The 18,002-nt window shown below is 43.2% G+C and overlaps 1 non-coding gene across 1 annotated transcript; it reads right to left on the bottom strand.

Annotated features, from left to right (window-relative positions):
• Positions 1-495: 495 nt before the first annotated feature.
• On the bottom strand, positions 496-568 carry Trnak-uuu (transfer RNA lysine (anticodon UUU)). Its single transcript has one exon. It is a non-coding gene; the product is annotated as a tRNA-Lys (tRNA).
• Between the last annotated feature and the right edge of the window lie 17,434 nt (positions 569-18,002).

Raw genomic sequence — 18,002 nt, 5'->3', positions numbered from 1 at the left:
TCGGGATAGTGTTTCAAAACGCTATCCTCTAACGTTGAGTTAAGTTTAAATGGAACAACAATTATAAACAACCCGATAGGGATTACTTCCCTTGTCCGTTGGATTAAAAGGCCAACGCTCTACCGACTGAGCTAACCGGGCTTTGTTGGTGCTTCAAAACGCTATCAAGTAACGCTGATTTAACTTTAAATGCAACAACAAATACAAACAGCCGATAACTTGAACCCTTGATTAAAAGTCCAACGCTCTACCGACTGAGCTAACCGGGCTCGGGATAGTGTTTCAAAACGCTATCCTCTAACGTTGAGTTAAGTTTAAATGGAACAACAATTATAAACAGCCCGATAGGGATTACATCCCTTGTCCGTTGGATTAAAAGGCCAACGCTCTACCGAGGCCAACGCTCTACCGACTGAGCTAACCGGGCTTTGTTGGTGCTTCAAAACGCTATTCTCTAACGTTGAGTTAAGTTTCAATGCAACAACAAATATAAACAGCCCGATAAGGGACTTGAACCCTTGACCGTTGGATTAAAAGTCCAACGCTCTACCGACTGAGCTAACCGGGCTCGGGATCGTGTTTCAAAACGCTATCCTCTAACGTTAAGCTAAGTTTAAATGGAACAACAAATATAAACAGCCCGATAAGGGACTTGAACCCTTGACCGTTGGATTAAAAGTCCAACGCTCTACCGACTGAGCTAACCGGGCTTTGATGGTGCTTCAAAACGCTATCAAGTAACGTTGATTTAACTTTAAAGGCAAACACAAATACCAACATCCCGATAAGGGTCTTGAACCCTTGACCGTTGGATTAAAAGTCCAACGCTCTACCGATTGAGCTAACCGGGCTCGGGATCGTGTTTCAAAACGCTATCCTCTAACGTTAAGCTAAGTTTAAATGGAACAACAAATATAAACAACCCGATAAGGGACTTGAACCATTGACCGTTGGATTAAAAGTCTAACCGGCTCGGGATAGTGTTTCAAAACGCTATCCTCTAACGTTGAGTTAAGTTTAAATGGAACAACAATTATAAACAGCCCGATAGGGATTACATCCCTTGTCCGTTGGATTAAAAGGCCAACGGTCTACCGACTGAGCTAACCGGGCTCGGGATAGTGTTTCAAAACGCTATCCTCTAACGTTGAGTTAAGTTTAAATGGAACAACAATTATAAACAGCCCGATAGGGATTACATCCCTTGTCCGTTGGATTAAAAGGCCAACGCTCTACCGACTGAGCTAACCGGGCTTTGTTGGTGCTTCAAAACGCTATTCTCTAACGTTGAGTTAAGTTTCAATGCAACAACAAATATAAACAGCCCGAAAAGGGACTTAAACCCTTGACCGTTGGATAAAAAGTCCAACGCTCTACCGACTGAGCTAACCGGGCTCGGGATAGTATTTCAAAACGCTATCCTCTAACGTTGAGTTAAGTTTAAATGGAACAACAATTATAAACAGCCCGATAGGGATTACATCCCTTGTCCGTTGGATTAAAAGCCCAACGCTCTACCGACTGAGCTAACCGGGCTTTGTTGGTGCTTCAAAACGCATTCTCTAACGTTGATTAAGTTTCAAATGCAACAACAAATATAAACAGCCCGAAAAGGGACTTAAACCATTGACCGTTGGATAAAAAGTCCAACGCTCTACCGACTGAGCTAACCGGGCTTTGTTGGTGCTTCAAAACGCTATCCTCTAACGTTGATTTAAGTAAATGCAACAACAAATAAACAGCCCGATAAGGGACTTGAACCCTTGACCGTTGGATTAAAAGTCCAACGCTCTACCGACTGAGCTAACCGGGCTTTGTTGGTGCTTCAAAACGCTATCAAGTAACGTTGATTTAAGTTTAAATGCAACAACAAATACCAAACATCCCGATAAGGGTCTTGAACCCTTGACCGTTGGATTAAAAGTCCAACGCTCTACCGACTGAGCTAACCGGGCTCGGGATAGTGTTTCAAAACGCTATCCTCTAACGTTGCTAAGTTTAAATGGAACAACATATAAACAGTACAATTGGTTGAAAAACAATATATAAACAGCCCGATAAGGGACTTGAACCCTTGACCGTTGGATTAAAAGTCCAACGCTCTACCGACTGAGCTAACCGGGCTTTGTTGGTGCTTCCAAAACGCTATCAAGTAACGTTGATTTAACTTTAAATGCAACAACAAATACCAAGCCGATAAGGGACTTGAACCCTTGACCGTTGGATTAAAAGTCCAACGCTCTACCGACTGAGCTAACCGGGCTTTGTTGGTGCTTCAAAACGCTATCAAGTAACGTTGATTTAACACTAAATGCAACAACAAATACAACAGCCCGATAAGGGACTTGAACCCTTGACCGTTGGATTAAAAGTCCAACGCTCTACCGACTGAGCTAACCGGGCTTTGTTGGTGGTTCAAAACGCTATCAAGTAACGTTGATTTAACTTTAAAGGCAAAAACAAATACCAACATCCCGATAAGGGACTTGAACCCTTGACCGTTGGATTAAAAGTCCAACGCTCTACCGACTGAGCTAACCGGGCTCGGGATCGTGTTTCAAAACGCTATCCTCTAACGTTAAGCTAAGTTTAAATGGAACAACAAATATAAACAGCCCGATAAGGGACTTGAACCCTTGACCGTTGGATTAAAAGAATATATAAACAGCCCGATAAGGGACTTGAACCCTTGACCGTTGGATTAAAAGTCCAACGCTCTACCGACTGAGCTAACCGGGCTTTGTTGGTGCTCAAAACGCTATCAAGTAACGTTGATTTAACTTTAAATGCAACAACAAATACCTACAGCCCGATAAGGGACTTGAACCCTTGACCGTTGGATTAAAAGTCCAACGCTCTACCGACTGAGCTAACCGGGCTCGGGATAGTGTTTCAAAACGCTATCCTCTAACGTTGAGTTAAGTTTAAATGGAACAACAATATAAACAGCCCGATAGGGATTACATCCCTTGTCCGTTGGATTAAAAGGCCCAACGCTCTACCGACTGAGCTAACCGGGCTTTGTTGGTGCTTCAAAACGCTATCTCTAACGTTGAGTTAAGTTTCAAATGCAACAACAATATAAACAGCCCGATAAGGGACTTGAACCCTTGACCGTTGGATTAAAAGTCCAACGCTCTACCGACTGAGCTAACCGGGCTCGGGATAGTGTTTCAAAACGCTATCCTCTAACGTTGAGTTAAGTTTAAATGGAACAACAATTATAAACAGCCCGATAGGGATTACATCCCTTGTCCCGTTGGATTAAAAGGCCAACGCTCTACCGACTGAGCTAACCGGGCTTTGTTGGTGCTTCAAAACGCTATTCTCTAACGTTGAGTTAAGTTTTAATGCAACAACAAATATAAACAGCCCGAAAGGGACTTAAAACCCTTGACCGTTGGATAAAAGTCCAACGCTCTACCGACTGAGCTAACCGGGCTCGGGATAGTGTTTCAAAACGCTATCCTCTAACGTTGAGTTATGTTTAAATGGAACAACAATTATAAACAGCCCGATAGGGATTACATCCCTTGTCCGTTGGATTAAAATGACCAACGCTCTACCGACTGAGCTAACCGGGCTTTGTTGGTGCTTCAAAACGCTATTCTCTAACGTTGAGTTAAGTTTCAATGCAACAAATATAAACAGCCCGATAGGGATTGAACCCTTGTCCGTTGGATTAAAAGCCAACGCTCTACCGACTGAGCTAACCGGGCTTGTTGTTTCAAAACGCTATCTCTAACGTTGAGTTAAGTTTAAATGAACAACAATATAAACAGCCCGATAGGGACTTAACCCTTGTCCGTTGGATTAAAAGGCCAACGCTCTACCGACTGAGCTAACCGGGCTGTTGGTGCTTCAAAACGCTATCTAACGTTGATTTAAGTTTAAATGGCAACAACAAATACCAACAGCCCGATAAGGGACTTGAACCCTTGACCGTTGGATTAAAAGTCCAACGCTCTACCGACTGAGCTAACCGGGCTGTTGGTGTTTCAAAACGCTATCTCTAACGTTGAGTTAAGTTTAAATGGAACAACAATTATAAACAGCCCGATAGGGATTACATCCCTTGTCCGTTGGATTAAAAGCCAACGCTCTACCGACTGAGCTAACCGGGCTTTGTTGGTGCTTCAAAACGCTATTCTCTAACGTTGAGTTAAGTTTCAATGCAACAACAAATATAAACAGCCCGATAAGGGACTTGAACCCTTGACCGTTGGATTAAAAGTCCAACGCTCTACCGACTGAGCTAACCGGGCTCGGATCGTGTTTCAAAACGCTATCCTCTAACGTTAAGTTAAGTTTAAATGGAACAACAAATATAAACAGCCCGATAAGGGACTTGAACCCTTGACCGTTGGATTAAAAGTCCAACGCTCTACCGACTGAGCTAACCGGGCTTTGATGGTGCTTCAAAACGCTATCAAGTAACGTTGATTTAACTTTAAAGGCAAAACAAATACCAACATCCCGATAAGGGACTTGAACCCTTGACCGTTGGATTAAAAGTCCAACGCTCTACCGATTGAGCTAACCGGGCTCGGGATCGTGTTTCAAAACGCTATCCTCTAACGTTAAGCTAAGTTTAAATGGAACAACAAATATAAACACCCGATAAGGGACTTGAACCCTTGACCGTTGGATTAAAAGTCTAACCGGGCTCGGGATAGTGTTTCAAAACGCTATCCTCTAACGTTGAGTTAAGTTTAAATGGAACAACAATTATAAACAGCCCGATAGGGATTAATCCCTTGTCCGTTGGATTAAAAGGTCCAACGCTCTACCGACTGAGCTAACCGGGCTCGGGATAGTGTTTCAAAACGCTATCCTCTAACGTTGAGTTAAGTTTAAATGGAACAACAATTATAAACAGCCCGATAGGGATTACATCCCTTGTCCGTTGGATTAAAAGGCCAACGCTCTACCGACTGAGCTAACCGGGCTTTGTTGGTGCTTCAAAACGCTATTCTCTAACGTTGAGTTAAGTTTCAATGCAACAACAAATATAAACAGCCCGAAAAGGGACTTAAACCCTTGACCGTTGGATTAAAAGTCCAACGCTCTACCGACTGAGCTAACCGGGCTCGGGATAGTTTTCAAAACGCTATCCTCTAACGTTGAGTTAAGTTTAAATGGAACAACAATATAAACAGCCCGATAGGGATTACATCCCTTGTCCGTTGGATTAAAAGGCCAACGCTCTACCGACTGAGCTAACCGGGCTTTGTTGGTGCTTCAAAACGCTATTCTCTAACGTTGAGTTAAGTTTAAATGCAACAACAATATAAACAGCCCGAAAAGGGACTTGAACCTTGACCGTTGGATAAAAGTCCAACGCTCTACCGACTGAGCTAACCGGGCTTTGTTGGTGCTTCAAAACGCTATCAAGTAACGTTGATTTAAACTAAATGCAACAACAAATAAACAGCCCGATAAGGGACTTGAACCCTTGACCGTTGGATTAAAAGTCCAACGCTCTACCGACTGAGCTAACCGGGCTTTGTTGGTGCTTCAAAACGCTATCAAGTAACGTTGATTTAACTTTAAAGGCAAAAACAAATACCAACATCCCGATAAGGGTCTTGAACCCTTGACCGTTGGATTAAAAGTCCAACGCTCTACCGATTGAGCTAACCGGGCTCGGGATCGTGTTTCAAAACGCTATCCTCTAACGTTAAGCTAAGTTTAAATGGAACAACAAATATAAACAGCCCGATAAGGGATTGAACCCTTGAAAAAAGAATATATAAACAGCCCGATAAGGGACTTGAACCCTTGACCGTTGGATTAAAAGTCCAACGCTCTACCGACTGAGCTAACCGGGCTTTGTTGGTGCTTCAAAACGCTATCAAGTAACGTTGATTAACTTTAAATGCAACAACAAATACCTACAGCCCGATAAGGGACTTGAACCCTTGACCGTTGGATTAAAAGTAAAACGCTCTACCGACTGAGCTAACCGGGCTTTGTTGGTGCTTCAAAACGCTATCAAGTAACGTTGATTTAACTTTAAATGCAACAACAAATATACAGCCCGATAAGGGACTTGAACCCTTGACCGTTGGATTAAAAGTCCAACGCTCTACCGACTGAGCTAACCGGGCTTTGTTGGTGCTTCAAAACGCTATCAAGTAACGTTGATTTAACTCTAAATGCAACAACAAATACCAACAGCCCGATAAGGGACTTGAACCCTTGACCGTTGGATTAAAAGTCCAACGCTCTACCGACTGAGCTAACCGGGCTTTGTTGGTGCTTCAAAACGCTATCAAGTAACGTTGATTTAACTTTAAAGGCAAAAACAAATACCAACATCCCGATAAGGGTCTTGAACCCTTGACCGTTGGATTAAAAGTCCAACGCTCTACCGATTGAGCTAACCGGGCTCGGGATCGTGTTTCAAAACGCTATCCTCTAACGTTAAGTTAAGTTTAAATGGAACAACAAATATAAACAGCCCGATAAGGGACTTGAACCCTTGACCGTTGGATTAAAAGTCCAACGCTCTACCGACTGAGCTAACCGGGCTTTGTTGGTGCTTCAAAACGCTATCTAACGTTGAGTTAACTTTAAATGCAACAACAAATAAACAGCCCGATAAGGGACTTGAACCCTTTACCGTTGGATTAAAAGTCCAACGCTCTACCGACTGAGCTAACCGGGCTCGGATGTGTTTCAAAACGCTATCCTCTAACGTTGAGTTAAGTTTAAATGAACAACAATATAAACAGCCCGATAAGGGATTACACCTTGTCCGTTGGATTAAAAGCCAACGCTCTACCGACTGAGCTAACCGGGCTTTGTTGGTGCTTCAAAACGCTATCTCTAACGTTGAGTTAAGTTTCAATGCAACAACAAATATAAACAGCCCGATAAGGGACTTGAACCTTGACCGTTGGATTAAAAGTCCAACGCTCTACCGACTGAGCTAACCGGGCTCGGGATAGTGTTTCAAAACGCTATCTCTAACGTTGAGTTAAGTTTAAATGGAACAACAATATAAACAGCCCGATAAGGGATTACACCCTTGTCCGTTGGATTAAAAGGCCAACGCTCTACCGACTGAGCTAACCGGGCTTTGTTGGTGCTTCAAAACGCTATCTCTAACGTTGAGTTAAGTTTCAATGCAACAACAAATATAAACAGCCCGAAAAGGGACTTAAACCCTTGACCGTTGGATTAAAAGTCCAACGCTCTACCGACTGAGCTAACCGGGCTTTGTTGGTGCTTCAAAACGCTATCTAACGTTGATTTAAGTTTAAATGCAACAACAAATACCAACAGCCCGATAAGGGACTTGAACCCTTGACCGTTGGATTAAAAGTCCAACGCTCTACCGACTGAGCTAACCGGGCTTTGTTGGTGCTTCAAAACGCTATCAAGTAACGTTGATTTAACTTTAAAGGCAAAAACAAATACCAACATCCCGATAAGGGTCTTGAACCCTTGACCGTTGGATTAAAAGTCCAACGCTCTACCGATTGAGCTAACCGGGCTCGGGATCGTGTTTCAAAACGCTACCTCTAACGTTGAGTTAAGTTTAAATGGAACAACAATTATAAACAGCCCGATAGGGATTACATCCCTTGTCCGTTGGATTAAAAGCCAACGCTCTACCGACTGAGCTAACCGGGCTTTGTTGGTGCTTCAAAACGCTATCAAGTAACGTTGATTTAACTTTAAATGCAACAACAAATACCAACAGCCCGATAAGGGACTTGAACCCTTGACCGTTGGATTAAAAGTCCAACGCTCTACCGACTGAGCTAACCGGGCTCGGGATAGTGTTTCAAAACGCTATCCTCTAACGTTGAGTTAAGTTTAAATGGAACAACAATATAAACAGCCCGATAGGGATTGAACCCTTGTCCGTTGGATTAAAAGCCAACGCTCTACCGACTGAGCTAACCGGGCTTTGTTGGTGCTTCAAAACGCTATCTAACGTTGATTAAGTTTAAATGCAACAACAAATAAACAGCCCGATAAGGGACTTGAACCCTTGACCGTTGGATTAAAAGTCCAACGCTCTACCGACTGAGCTAACCGGGCTCGGGATAGTGTTTCAAAACGCTATCCTCTAACGTTGAGTTAAGTTTAAATGGAACAACAATTATAAACAGCCGATAGGGATTACACCCTTGTCCGTTGGATTAAAAGGCCAACGCTCTACCGACTGAGCTAACCGGGCTTTGTTGGTGCTTCAAAACGCTATCTCTAACGTTGAGTTAAGTTTCAATGCAACAACAATATAAACAGCCCGAAAGGGACTTAAACCCTTGACCGTTGGATTAAAAGTCCAACGCTCTACCGACTGAGCTAACCGGGCTTTGTTGGTGCTTCAAAACGCTATCTAACGTTGAGTTAACTTAAATGCAACAACAAATAAACAGCCCGATAAGGGACTTGAACCCTTGACCGTTGGATTAAAAGTCCAACGCTCTACCGACTGAGCTAACCGGGCTTTGTTGGTGCTTCAAAACGCTATCAAGTAACGTTGATTTAACTTTAAATGCAAAACAAATAAACAGCCCGATAAGGGACTTGAACCCTTGACCGTTGGATTAAAAGTCCAACGCTCTACCGACTGAGCTAACCGGGCTCGGGATCGTGTTTCAAAACGCTACCTCTAACGTTAAGTTAAGTTTAAATGGAACAACAAATATAAACAGCCCGATAAGGGACTTGAACCCTTGACCGTTGGATTAAAAGTCCAACGCTCTACCGACTGAGCTAACCGGGCTTTGTTGGTGCTTCAAAACGCTATCTAACGTTGATTTAACTTTAAATGCAACAACAAATAAACAGCCCGATAAGGGACTTGAACCCTTGACCGTTGGATTAAAAGTCCAACGCTCTACCGACTGAGCTAACCGGGCTGGTGTGTTTCAAAACGCTATCCTCTAACGTTGAGTTAAGTTTAAATGGAACAACAATATAAACAGCCCGATAGGGATTACACCCTTGACCGTTGGATTAAAAGGCCAACGCTCTACCGACTGAGCTAACCGGGCTTTGTTGGTGCTTCAAAACGCTATCTCTAACGTTGAGTTAAGTTTAAATGCAACAACAAATATAAACAGCCCGAAAGGGATTAAACCCTTGACCGTTGGATTAAAAAGTCCAACGCTCTACCGACTGAGCTAACCGGGCTTTGTTGGTGCTTCAAAACGCTATCTAACGTTGATTTAAGTTTAAATGCAACAACAAATAAAACAGCCCGATAAGGGACTTGAACCCTTGACCGTTGGATTAAAAGTCCAACGCTCTACCGACTGAGCTAACCGGGCTGATAGTGTTTCAAAACGCTATCCTCTAACGTTGAGTTAAGTTTAAATGGAACAACAATTATAAACAGCCCGATAGGGATTAACCCTTGTCCGTTGGATTAAAAGTCCAACGCTCTACCGACTGAGCTAACCGGGCTTTGTTGGTGCTTCAAAACGCTATTCTCTAACGTTGAGTTAAGTTTAAATGCAACAACAAATATAAACAGCCCGAAAGGGATTGAACCCTTGACCGTTGGATTAAAAGTCCAACGCTCTACCGACTGAGCTAACCGGGCTTTGTTGGTGCTTCAAAACGCTATCAAGTAACGTTGATTTAACTTAAATGCACAACAAATAAACAGCCCGATAAGGGACTTGAACCCTTGACCGTTGGATTAAAAGTCCAACGCTCTACCGACTGAGCTAACCGGGCTTTGTTGGTGCTTCAAAACGCTATCTCTAACGTTGAGTTAAGTTTAAATGCAACAACAAATATAAACAGCCCGAAGGGATTGAACCCTTGACCGTTGGATTAAAAAGTCCAACGCTCTACCGACTGAGCTAACCGGGCTTTGTTGGTGCTTCAAAACGCTATCTAACGTTGAGTTAACTTTAAAGGCAAAAACAAATAAACAGCCCGATAAGGGACTTGAACCCTTGACCGTTGGATTAAAAGTCCAACGCTCTACCGACTGAGCTAACCGGGCTCGGGATCGTGTTTCAAAACGCTACCTCTAACGTTAAGTTAAGTTTAAATGGAACAACAAATATAAACAGCCCGATAAGGGACTTGAACCCTTGACCGTTGGATTAAAAGTCCAACGCTCTACCGACTGAGCTAACCGGGCTTTGTTGGTGCTTCAAAACGCTATTCTAACGTTGATTTAACTTTAAATGCAACAACAAATAAACAGCCCGATAAGGGACTTGAACCCTTGACCGTTGGATTAAAAGTCCAACGCTCTACCGACTGAGCTAACCGGGCTCGGGTAGTGTTTCAAAACGCTATCCTCTAACGTTGAGTTAAGTTTAAATGGAACAACAATATAAACAGCCCGATAGGGATTACCTTGACCGTTGGATTAAAAGCCAACGCTCTACCGACTGAGCTAACCGGGCTTTGTTGGTGCTTCAAAACGCTATCTCTAACGTTGAGTTAAGTTTAAATGCAACAACAAATATAAACAGCCCGAAAGGACTTGAACCCTTGACCGTTGGATTAAAAGTCCAACGCTCTACCGACTGAGCTAACCGGGCTTTGTTGGTGCTTCAAAACGCTATCAAGTAACGTTGATTTAATTTTAAATGCAACAACAAATACCAACAGCCCGATAAGGGACTTGAACCCTTGACCGTTGGATTAAAAGTCCAACGCTCTACCGACTGAGCTAACCGGGCTCGGGATAGTGTTTCAAAACGCTATCCTCTAACGTTGAGTTAAGTTTAAATGGAACAACAATTATAAACAGCCCGATAGGGATTACACCCTTGTCCGTTGGATTAAAAGGCCAACGCTCTACCGACTGAGCTAACCGGGCTTTGTTGGTGCTTCAAAACGCTATCTCTAACGTTGAGTTAAGTTTCAATGCAACAACAAATATAAACAGCCCGATAAGGGACTTGAACCCTTGACCGTTGGATTAAAAGTCCAACGCTCTACCGACTGAGCTAACCGGGCTCGGGATAGTGTTTCAAAACGCTATCCTCTAACGTTGAGTTAAGTTTCAATGCAACAACAAATATAAACAGCCCGATAAGGGACTTGAACCCTTGACCGTTGGATTAAAAGTCCAACGCTCTACCGACTGAGCTAACCGGGCTCGGGATAGTGTTTCAAAACGCTATCCTCTAACGTTGAGTTAAGTTTAAATGGAACAACAATATAAACAGCCCGATAGGGATTACATCCCTTGTCCGTTGGATTAAAAGGTCCAACGCTCTACCGACTGAGCTAACCGGGCTTTGTTGGTGCTTCAAAACGCTATTCTCTAACGTTGAGTTAAGTTTCAATGCAACAACAAATATAAACAGCCCGAAAAGGGACTTAAACCCTTGACCGTTGGATAAAAGTCCAACGCTCTACCGACTGAGCTAACCGGGCTTTGTTGGTGCTTCAAAACGCTATCTAACGTTGATTTAACTCTAAATGCACAACAAATACCAACAGCCCGATAAGGGACTTGAACCCTTGACCGTTGGATTAAAAGTCCAACGCTCTACCGACTGAGCTAACCGGGCTTTGTTGGTGCTTCAAAACGCTATCTAACGTTGATTTAACTTTAAAGGCAAAAACAAATAAACAGCCCGATAAGGGACTTGAACCCTTGACCGTTGGATTAAAAGTCCAACGCTCTACCGACTGAGCTAACCGGGCTCGGGTCGTGTTTCAAAACGCTACCTCTAACGTTAAGTTAAGTTTAAATGGAACAACAAATATAAACAGCCCGATAAGGGACTTGAACCCTTGACCGTTGGATTAAAAGTCCAACGCTCTACCGACTGAGCTAACCGGGCTTTGTTGGTGCTTCAAAACGCTATCAAGTAACGTTGATTTAACTTTAAATGCAACAACAAATACCAACAGCCCGATAAGGGACTTGAACCTTGACCGTTGGATTAAAAGTCCAACGCTCTACCGACTGAGCTAACCGGGCTCGGGATGTGTTTCAAAACGCTATCCTCTAACGTTGAGTTAAGTTTAAATGGAACAACAATTATAAACAGCCCGTTAGGGATTAACCCTTGACCGTTGGATTAAAAGGCCAACGCTCTACCGACTGAGCTAACCGGGCTTTGTTGGTGCTTCAAAACGCTATTCTCTAACGTTGAGTTAAGTTTCAATGCAACAACAAATATAAACAGCCCGAAAGGACTTGAACCCTTGACCGTTGGATTAAAAGTCCAACGCTCTACCGACTGAGCTAACCGGGCTTTGTTGGTGCTTCAAAACGCTATCAAGTAACGTTGATTTAACTTTAAATGCAACAACAAATACCAACAGCCCGATAAGGGACTTGAACCCTTGCCGTTGGATTAAAAGTCCAACGCTCTACCGACTGAGCTAACCGGGCTCGGGATAGTGTTTCAAAACGCTATCTCTAACGTTGAGTTAATTTTAAATGGAACAACAATTATAAACAGCCCGTTAGGGATTACATCCCTTGTCCGTTGGATTAAAAGTCCAACGCTCTACCGACTGAGCTAACCGGGCTCGGGTAGTGTTTCAAAACGCTATCCTCTAACGTTGAGTTAAGTTTAAATGGAACAACAATTATAAACAGCCCGTTAGGGATTACATCTTGTCCGTTGGATTAAAAGGCCAACGCTCTACCGACTGAGCTAACCGGGCTTTGTTGGTGCTTCAAAACGCTATTCTCTAACGTTGAGTTAAGTTTCAATGCAACAACAAATATAAACAGCCCGAAAAGGAACTTGAACCCTTGACCGTTGGATAAAAAGTCCAACGCTCTACCGACTGAGCTAACCGGGCTTTGTTGGTGCTTCAAAACGCTATCAAGTAACGTTGATTTAATTTTAAATGCAACAACAAATACCAACAGCCCGATAAGGGACTTGAACCCTTGACCGTTGGATTAAAAGTCCAACGCTCTACCGACTGAGCTAACCGGGCTCGGGATAGTGTTTCAAAACGCTATCCTCTAACGTTGAGTTAAGTTTAAATGGAACAACAATTATAAACAGCCCGATAGGGATTACACCCTTGTCCGTTGGATTAAAAGGCCAACGCTCTACCAACTGAGCTAACCGGGCTTTGTTGGTGCTTCAAAACGCTATTCTCTAACGTTGAGTTAAGTTTCAATGCAACAACAAATATAAACAGCCCGATAAGGGACTTGAACCCTTGACCGTTGGATTAAAAGTCCAACGCTCTACCGACTGAGCTAACCGGGCTCGGGATAGTGTTTCAAAACGCTATCCTCTAACGTTGAGTTAAGTTTCAATGCAACAACAAATATAAACAGCCCGATAAGGGACTTGAACCCTTGACCGTTGGATTAAAAGTCCAACGCTCTACCGACTGAGCTAACCGGGCTCGGGTTAGTGTTTCAAAACGCTATCCTCTAACGTTGAGTTAAGTTTAAATGGAACAACAAATATAAACAGCCCGATAGGGATTACACCCTTGTCCGTTGGATTAAAAGGCCAACGCTCTACCGACTGAGCTAACCGGGCTTTGTTGGTGCTTCAAAACGCTATTCTCTAACGTTGAGTTAAGTTTCAATGCAACAACAAATATAAACAGCCCGAAAAGGGACTTAAACCCTTGACCGTTGGATAAAAGTCCAACGCTCTACCGACTGAGCTAACCGGGCTTTGTTGGTGCTTCAAAACGCTATCAAGTAACGTTGATTTAACTTAAATGCACAACAAATACCAACAGCCCGATAAGGGACTTGAACCCTTGACCGTTGGATTAAAAGTCCAACGCTCTACCGACTGAGCTAACCGGGCTTTGTTGGTGCTTCAAAACGCTATCAAGTAACGTTGATTTAACTTTAAAGGCAAAAACAAATACCAACATCCCGATAAGGGTCTTGAACCCTTGACCGTTGGATTAAAAGTCCAACGCTCTACCGACTGAGCTAACCGGGCTCGGGTCGTGTTTCAAAACGCTACCTCTAACGTTAAGCTAAGTTTAAATGGAACAACAAATATAAACAGCCCGATAAGGGACTTGAACCCTTGACCGTTGGATTAAAAGTCCAACGCTCTACCGACTGAGCTAACCGGGCTTTGTTGGTGCTTCAAAACGCTATCAAGTAACGTTGATTTAACTTTAAATGCAACAACAAATACCAACAGCCCGATAAGGGACTTGAACACTTGACCGTTGGATTAAAAGTCCAACGCTCTACCGACTGAGCTAACCGGGCTCGGGATAGTGTTTCAAAACGCTATCCTCTAACGTTGAGTTAAGTTTAAATGGAACAACAATTATAAACAGCCCGTTAGGGATTACATCCCTTGTCCGTTGGATTAAAAGGCCAACGCTCTACCGACTGAGCTAACCGGGCTTTGTTGGTGCTTCAAAACGCTATTCTCTAACGTTGAGTTAAGTTTCAATGCAACAACAAATATAAACAGCCCGAAAAGGACTTGAACCCTTGACCGTTGGAAAAAGTCCAACGCTCTACCGACTGAGCTAACCGGGCTTTGTTGGTGCTTCAAAACGCTATCAAGTAACGTTGATTTAACTTTAAATGCAACAACAAATACCAACAGCCCGATAAGGGACTTGAACCCTTGCCGTTGGATTAAAAGTCCAACGCTCTACCGACTGAGCTAACCGGGCTCGGGATAGTGTTTCAAAACGCTATCCTCTAACGTTGAGTTAATTTTAAATGGAACAACAATTATAAACAGCCCGATAGGGATTAACCCTTGTCCGTTGGATTAAAAGGCCAACGCTCTACCGACTGAGCTAACCGGGCTTTGTTGGTGCTTCAAAACGCTATTCTCTAACGTTGAGTTAAGTTTCAATGCAACAACAAATATAAACAGCCCGAAAAGGGACTTAAACCCTTGACCGTTGGATTAAAAGTCCAACGCTCTACCGACTGAGCTAACCGGGCTTTGTTGGTGCTTCAAAACGCTATCAAGTAACGTTGATTTAACTCTAAATGCACAACAAATACCAACAGCCCGATAAGGGACTTGAACCCTTGACCGTTGGATTAAAAGTCCAACGCTCTACCGACTGAGCTAACCGGGCTTTGTTGGTGCTTCAAAACGCTATCAAGTAACGTTGATTTAACTTTAAAGGCAAAAACAAATACCAACAGCCCGATAAGGGTCTTGAACCCTTGACCGTTGGATTAAAAGTCCAACGCTCTACCGACTGAGCTAACCGGGCTCGGGATCGTGTTTCAAAACGCTAACCTCTAACGTTAAGCTAAGTTTAAATGGAACAACAAATATAAACAGCCCGATAAGGGACTTGAACCCTTGACCGTTGGATTAAAAGTCCAACGCTCTACCGACTGAGCTAACCGGGCTTTGTTGGTGCTTCAAAACGCTATCAAGTAACGTTGATTTAACTTTAAATGCAACAACAAATACCAACAGCCCGATAAGGGACTTGAACCCTTGACCGTTGGATTAAAAGTCCAACGCTCTACCGACTGAGCTAACCGGGCTTTGTTGGTGCTTCAAAACGCTATCAAGTAACGTTGATTTAACTTTAAATGCAACAACAAATACCAACAGCCCGATAAGGGACTTGAACCCTTGACCGTTGGATTAAAAGTCCAACGCTCTACCGACTGAGCTAACCGGGCTCGGGATAGTGTTTCAAAACGCTATCCTCTAACGTTGAGTTAAGTTTAAATGGAACAACAATTATAAACAGCCCGTTAGGGATTACATCCCTTGTCCGTTGGATTAAAAGGCCAACGCTCTACCGACTGAGCTAACCGGGCTTTGTTGGTGCTTCAAAACGCTATTCTCTAACGTTGAGTTAAGTTTCAATGCAACAACAAATATAAACAGCCCGAAAAGGACTTGAACCCTTGACCGTTGGATTAAAAAGTCCAACGCTCTACCGACTGAGCTAACCGGGCTTTGTTGGTGCTTCAAAACGCTATCAAGTAACGTTGATTTAACTTTAAATGCAACAACAAATAAACAGCCCGATAAGGGACTTGAACCCTTGACCGTTGGATTAAAAGTCCAACGCTCTACCGACTGAGCTAACCGGGCTCGGGATAGTGTTTCAAAACGCTATCCTCTAACGTTGAGTTAAGTTTAAATGGAACAACAATTATAAACAGCCCGTTAGGGATTACATCCCTTGTCCGTTGGATTAAAAGCCAACGCTCTACCGACTGAGCTAACCGGGCTTTGTTGGTGCTTCAAAACGCTATTCTCTAACGTTGAGTTAAGTTTCAATGCAACAACAAATATAAACAGCCCGAAAAGGGACTTGAACCCTTGACCGTTGGATAAAAGTCCAACGCTCTACCGACTGAGCTAACCGGGCTTTGTTGGTGCTTCAAAACGCTATCAAGTAACGTTGATTTAACTTTAAATGCAACAACAAATACCAACAGCCCGATAAGGGACTTGAACCCTTGGCCGTTGGATTAAAAGTCCAACGCTCTACCGACTGAGCTAACCGGGCTGATGTGTTTCAAAACGCTATCCTCTAACGTTGAGTTAAGTTTAAATGGAACAACAATTATAAACAGCCCGATAAGGGATTAACCCTTGTCCGTTGGATTAAAAGGCCAACGCTCTACCGACTGAGCTAACCGGGCTTTGTTGGTGCTTCAAAACGCTATCTCTAACGTTGAGTTAAGTTTAAATGCAACAACAAATATAAACAGCCCGAAAGGGACTTAAACCCTTGACCGTTGGATTAAAAGTCCAACGCTCTACCGACTGAGCTAACCGGGCTTTGTTGGTGCTTCAAAACGCTATCAAGTAACGTTGATTTAACTTAAATGCAACAACAAATACCAACAGCCCGATAAGGGACTTGAACCCTTGACCGTTGGATTAAAAGTCCAACGCTCTACCGACTGCGCTAACCGGGCTTTGTTGGTGCTTCAAAACGCTATCAAGTAACGTTGATTTAACTTTAAAGGCAAAAACAAATACCAACATCCCGATAAGGGTCTTGAACCCTTGACCGTTGGATTAAAAGACCAACGCTCTACCGATTAAGCTAACCGGGCTCGGGATAGTGTTTCAAAACGCTATCCTCTAACGTTGAGTTAAGTTTAAATGGAACAACAATTATAAACAGCCCGTTAGGGATTACATCCCTTGTCCGTTGGATTAAAAGGCCAACGCTCTACCGACTGAGCTAACCGGGCTTTGTTGGTGCTTCAAAACGCTAACCTCTAACGATAAGCTAAGTTTAAATGGAACAACAAATATAAACAGCCCGATAAGGGACTTGAACCCTTGACCGTTGGATTAAAAGTCCAACGCTCTACCGACTGAGCTAACCGGGCTTTGTTGGTGCATCAAAACGCTATCAAGTAACGTTGATTTAACTTTAAATGCAACAACAAATACCAACAGCCAGATAAGGGACTTGAACCCTTGACCGTTGGATTAAAAGTCCAACGCTCTACCGACTGAGCTAACCGGGCTCGGGATAGTGTTTCAAAACGCTATCCTCTAACGTTGAGTTAAGTTTAAATGGAACAACAATTATAAACAGCCCGATAGGGATTAATCCCTTGTCCGTTGGATTAAAGGCCAACGCTCTACCGACTGAGCTAACCGGGCTTTGTTGGTGCTTCAAAACGCTATTCTCTAACGTTGAGTTAAGTTTCAATGCAACAACAAATACCAACAGCCCGATAAGGGACTTGAACCCTTGACCGTTGGATTAAAAGTCCAACGCTCTACCGACTGAGCTAACCGGGCTCGGGATAGTGTTTCAAAACGCTATCCTCTAACGTTGAGTTAAGTTTAAATGGAACAACAATTATAAACAGCCCGATAGGGATTAACCCTTGACCGTTGGATTAAAAGGCCAACGCTCTACCGACTGAGCTAACCGGGCTTTGTTGGTGCTTCAAAACGCTATCTCTAACGTTGAGTTAAGTTTAAATGCAACAACAAATATAAACAGCCCGAAAAGGGACTTGACCCTTGACCGTTGGATTAAAAAGTCCAACGCTCTACCGACTGAGCTAACCGGGCTTTGTTGGTGCTTCAAAACGCTATAAGTAACGTTGATTTAACTTAAATGCA

This window comes from Ciona robusta, unplaced genomic scaffold (genome assembly GCF_009617815.1).
Source record: "Ciona robusta unplaced genomic scaffold, ASM961781v2 AP042744.1".
Classification (NCBI taxonomy): Eukaryota; Metazoa; Chordata; class Ascidiacea; order Phlebobranchia; family Cionidae; genus Ciona; species Ciona robusta.
Note: the sequence above shows the minus strand (reverse complement) of the source record. Positions and strands in the feature narration are given on the sequence as shown.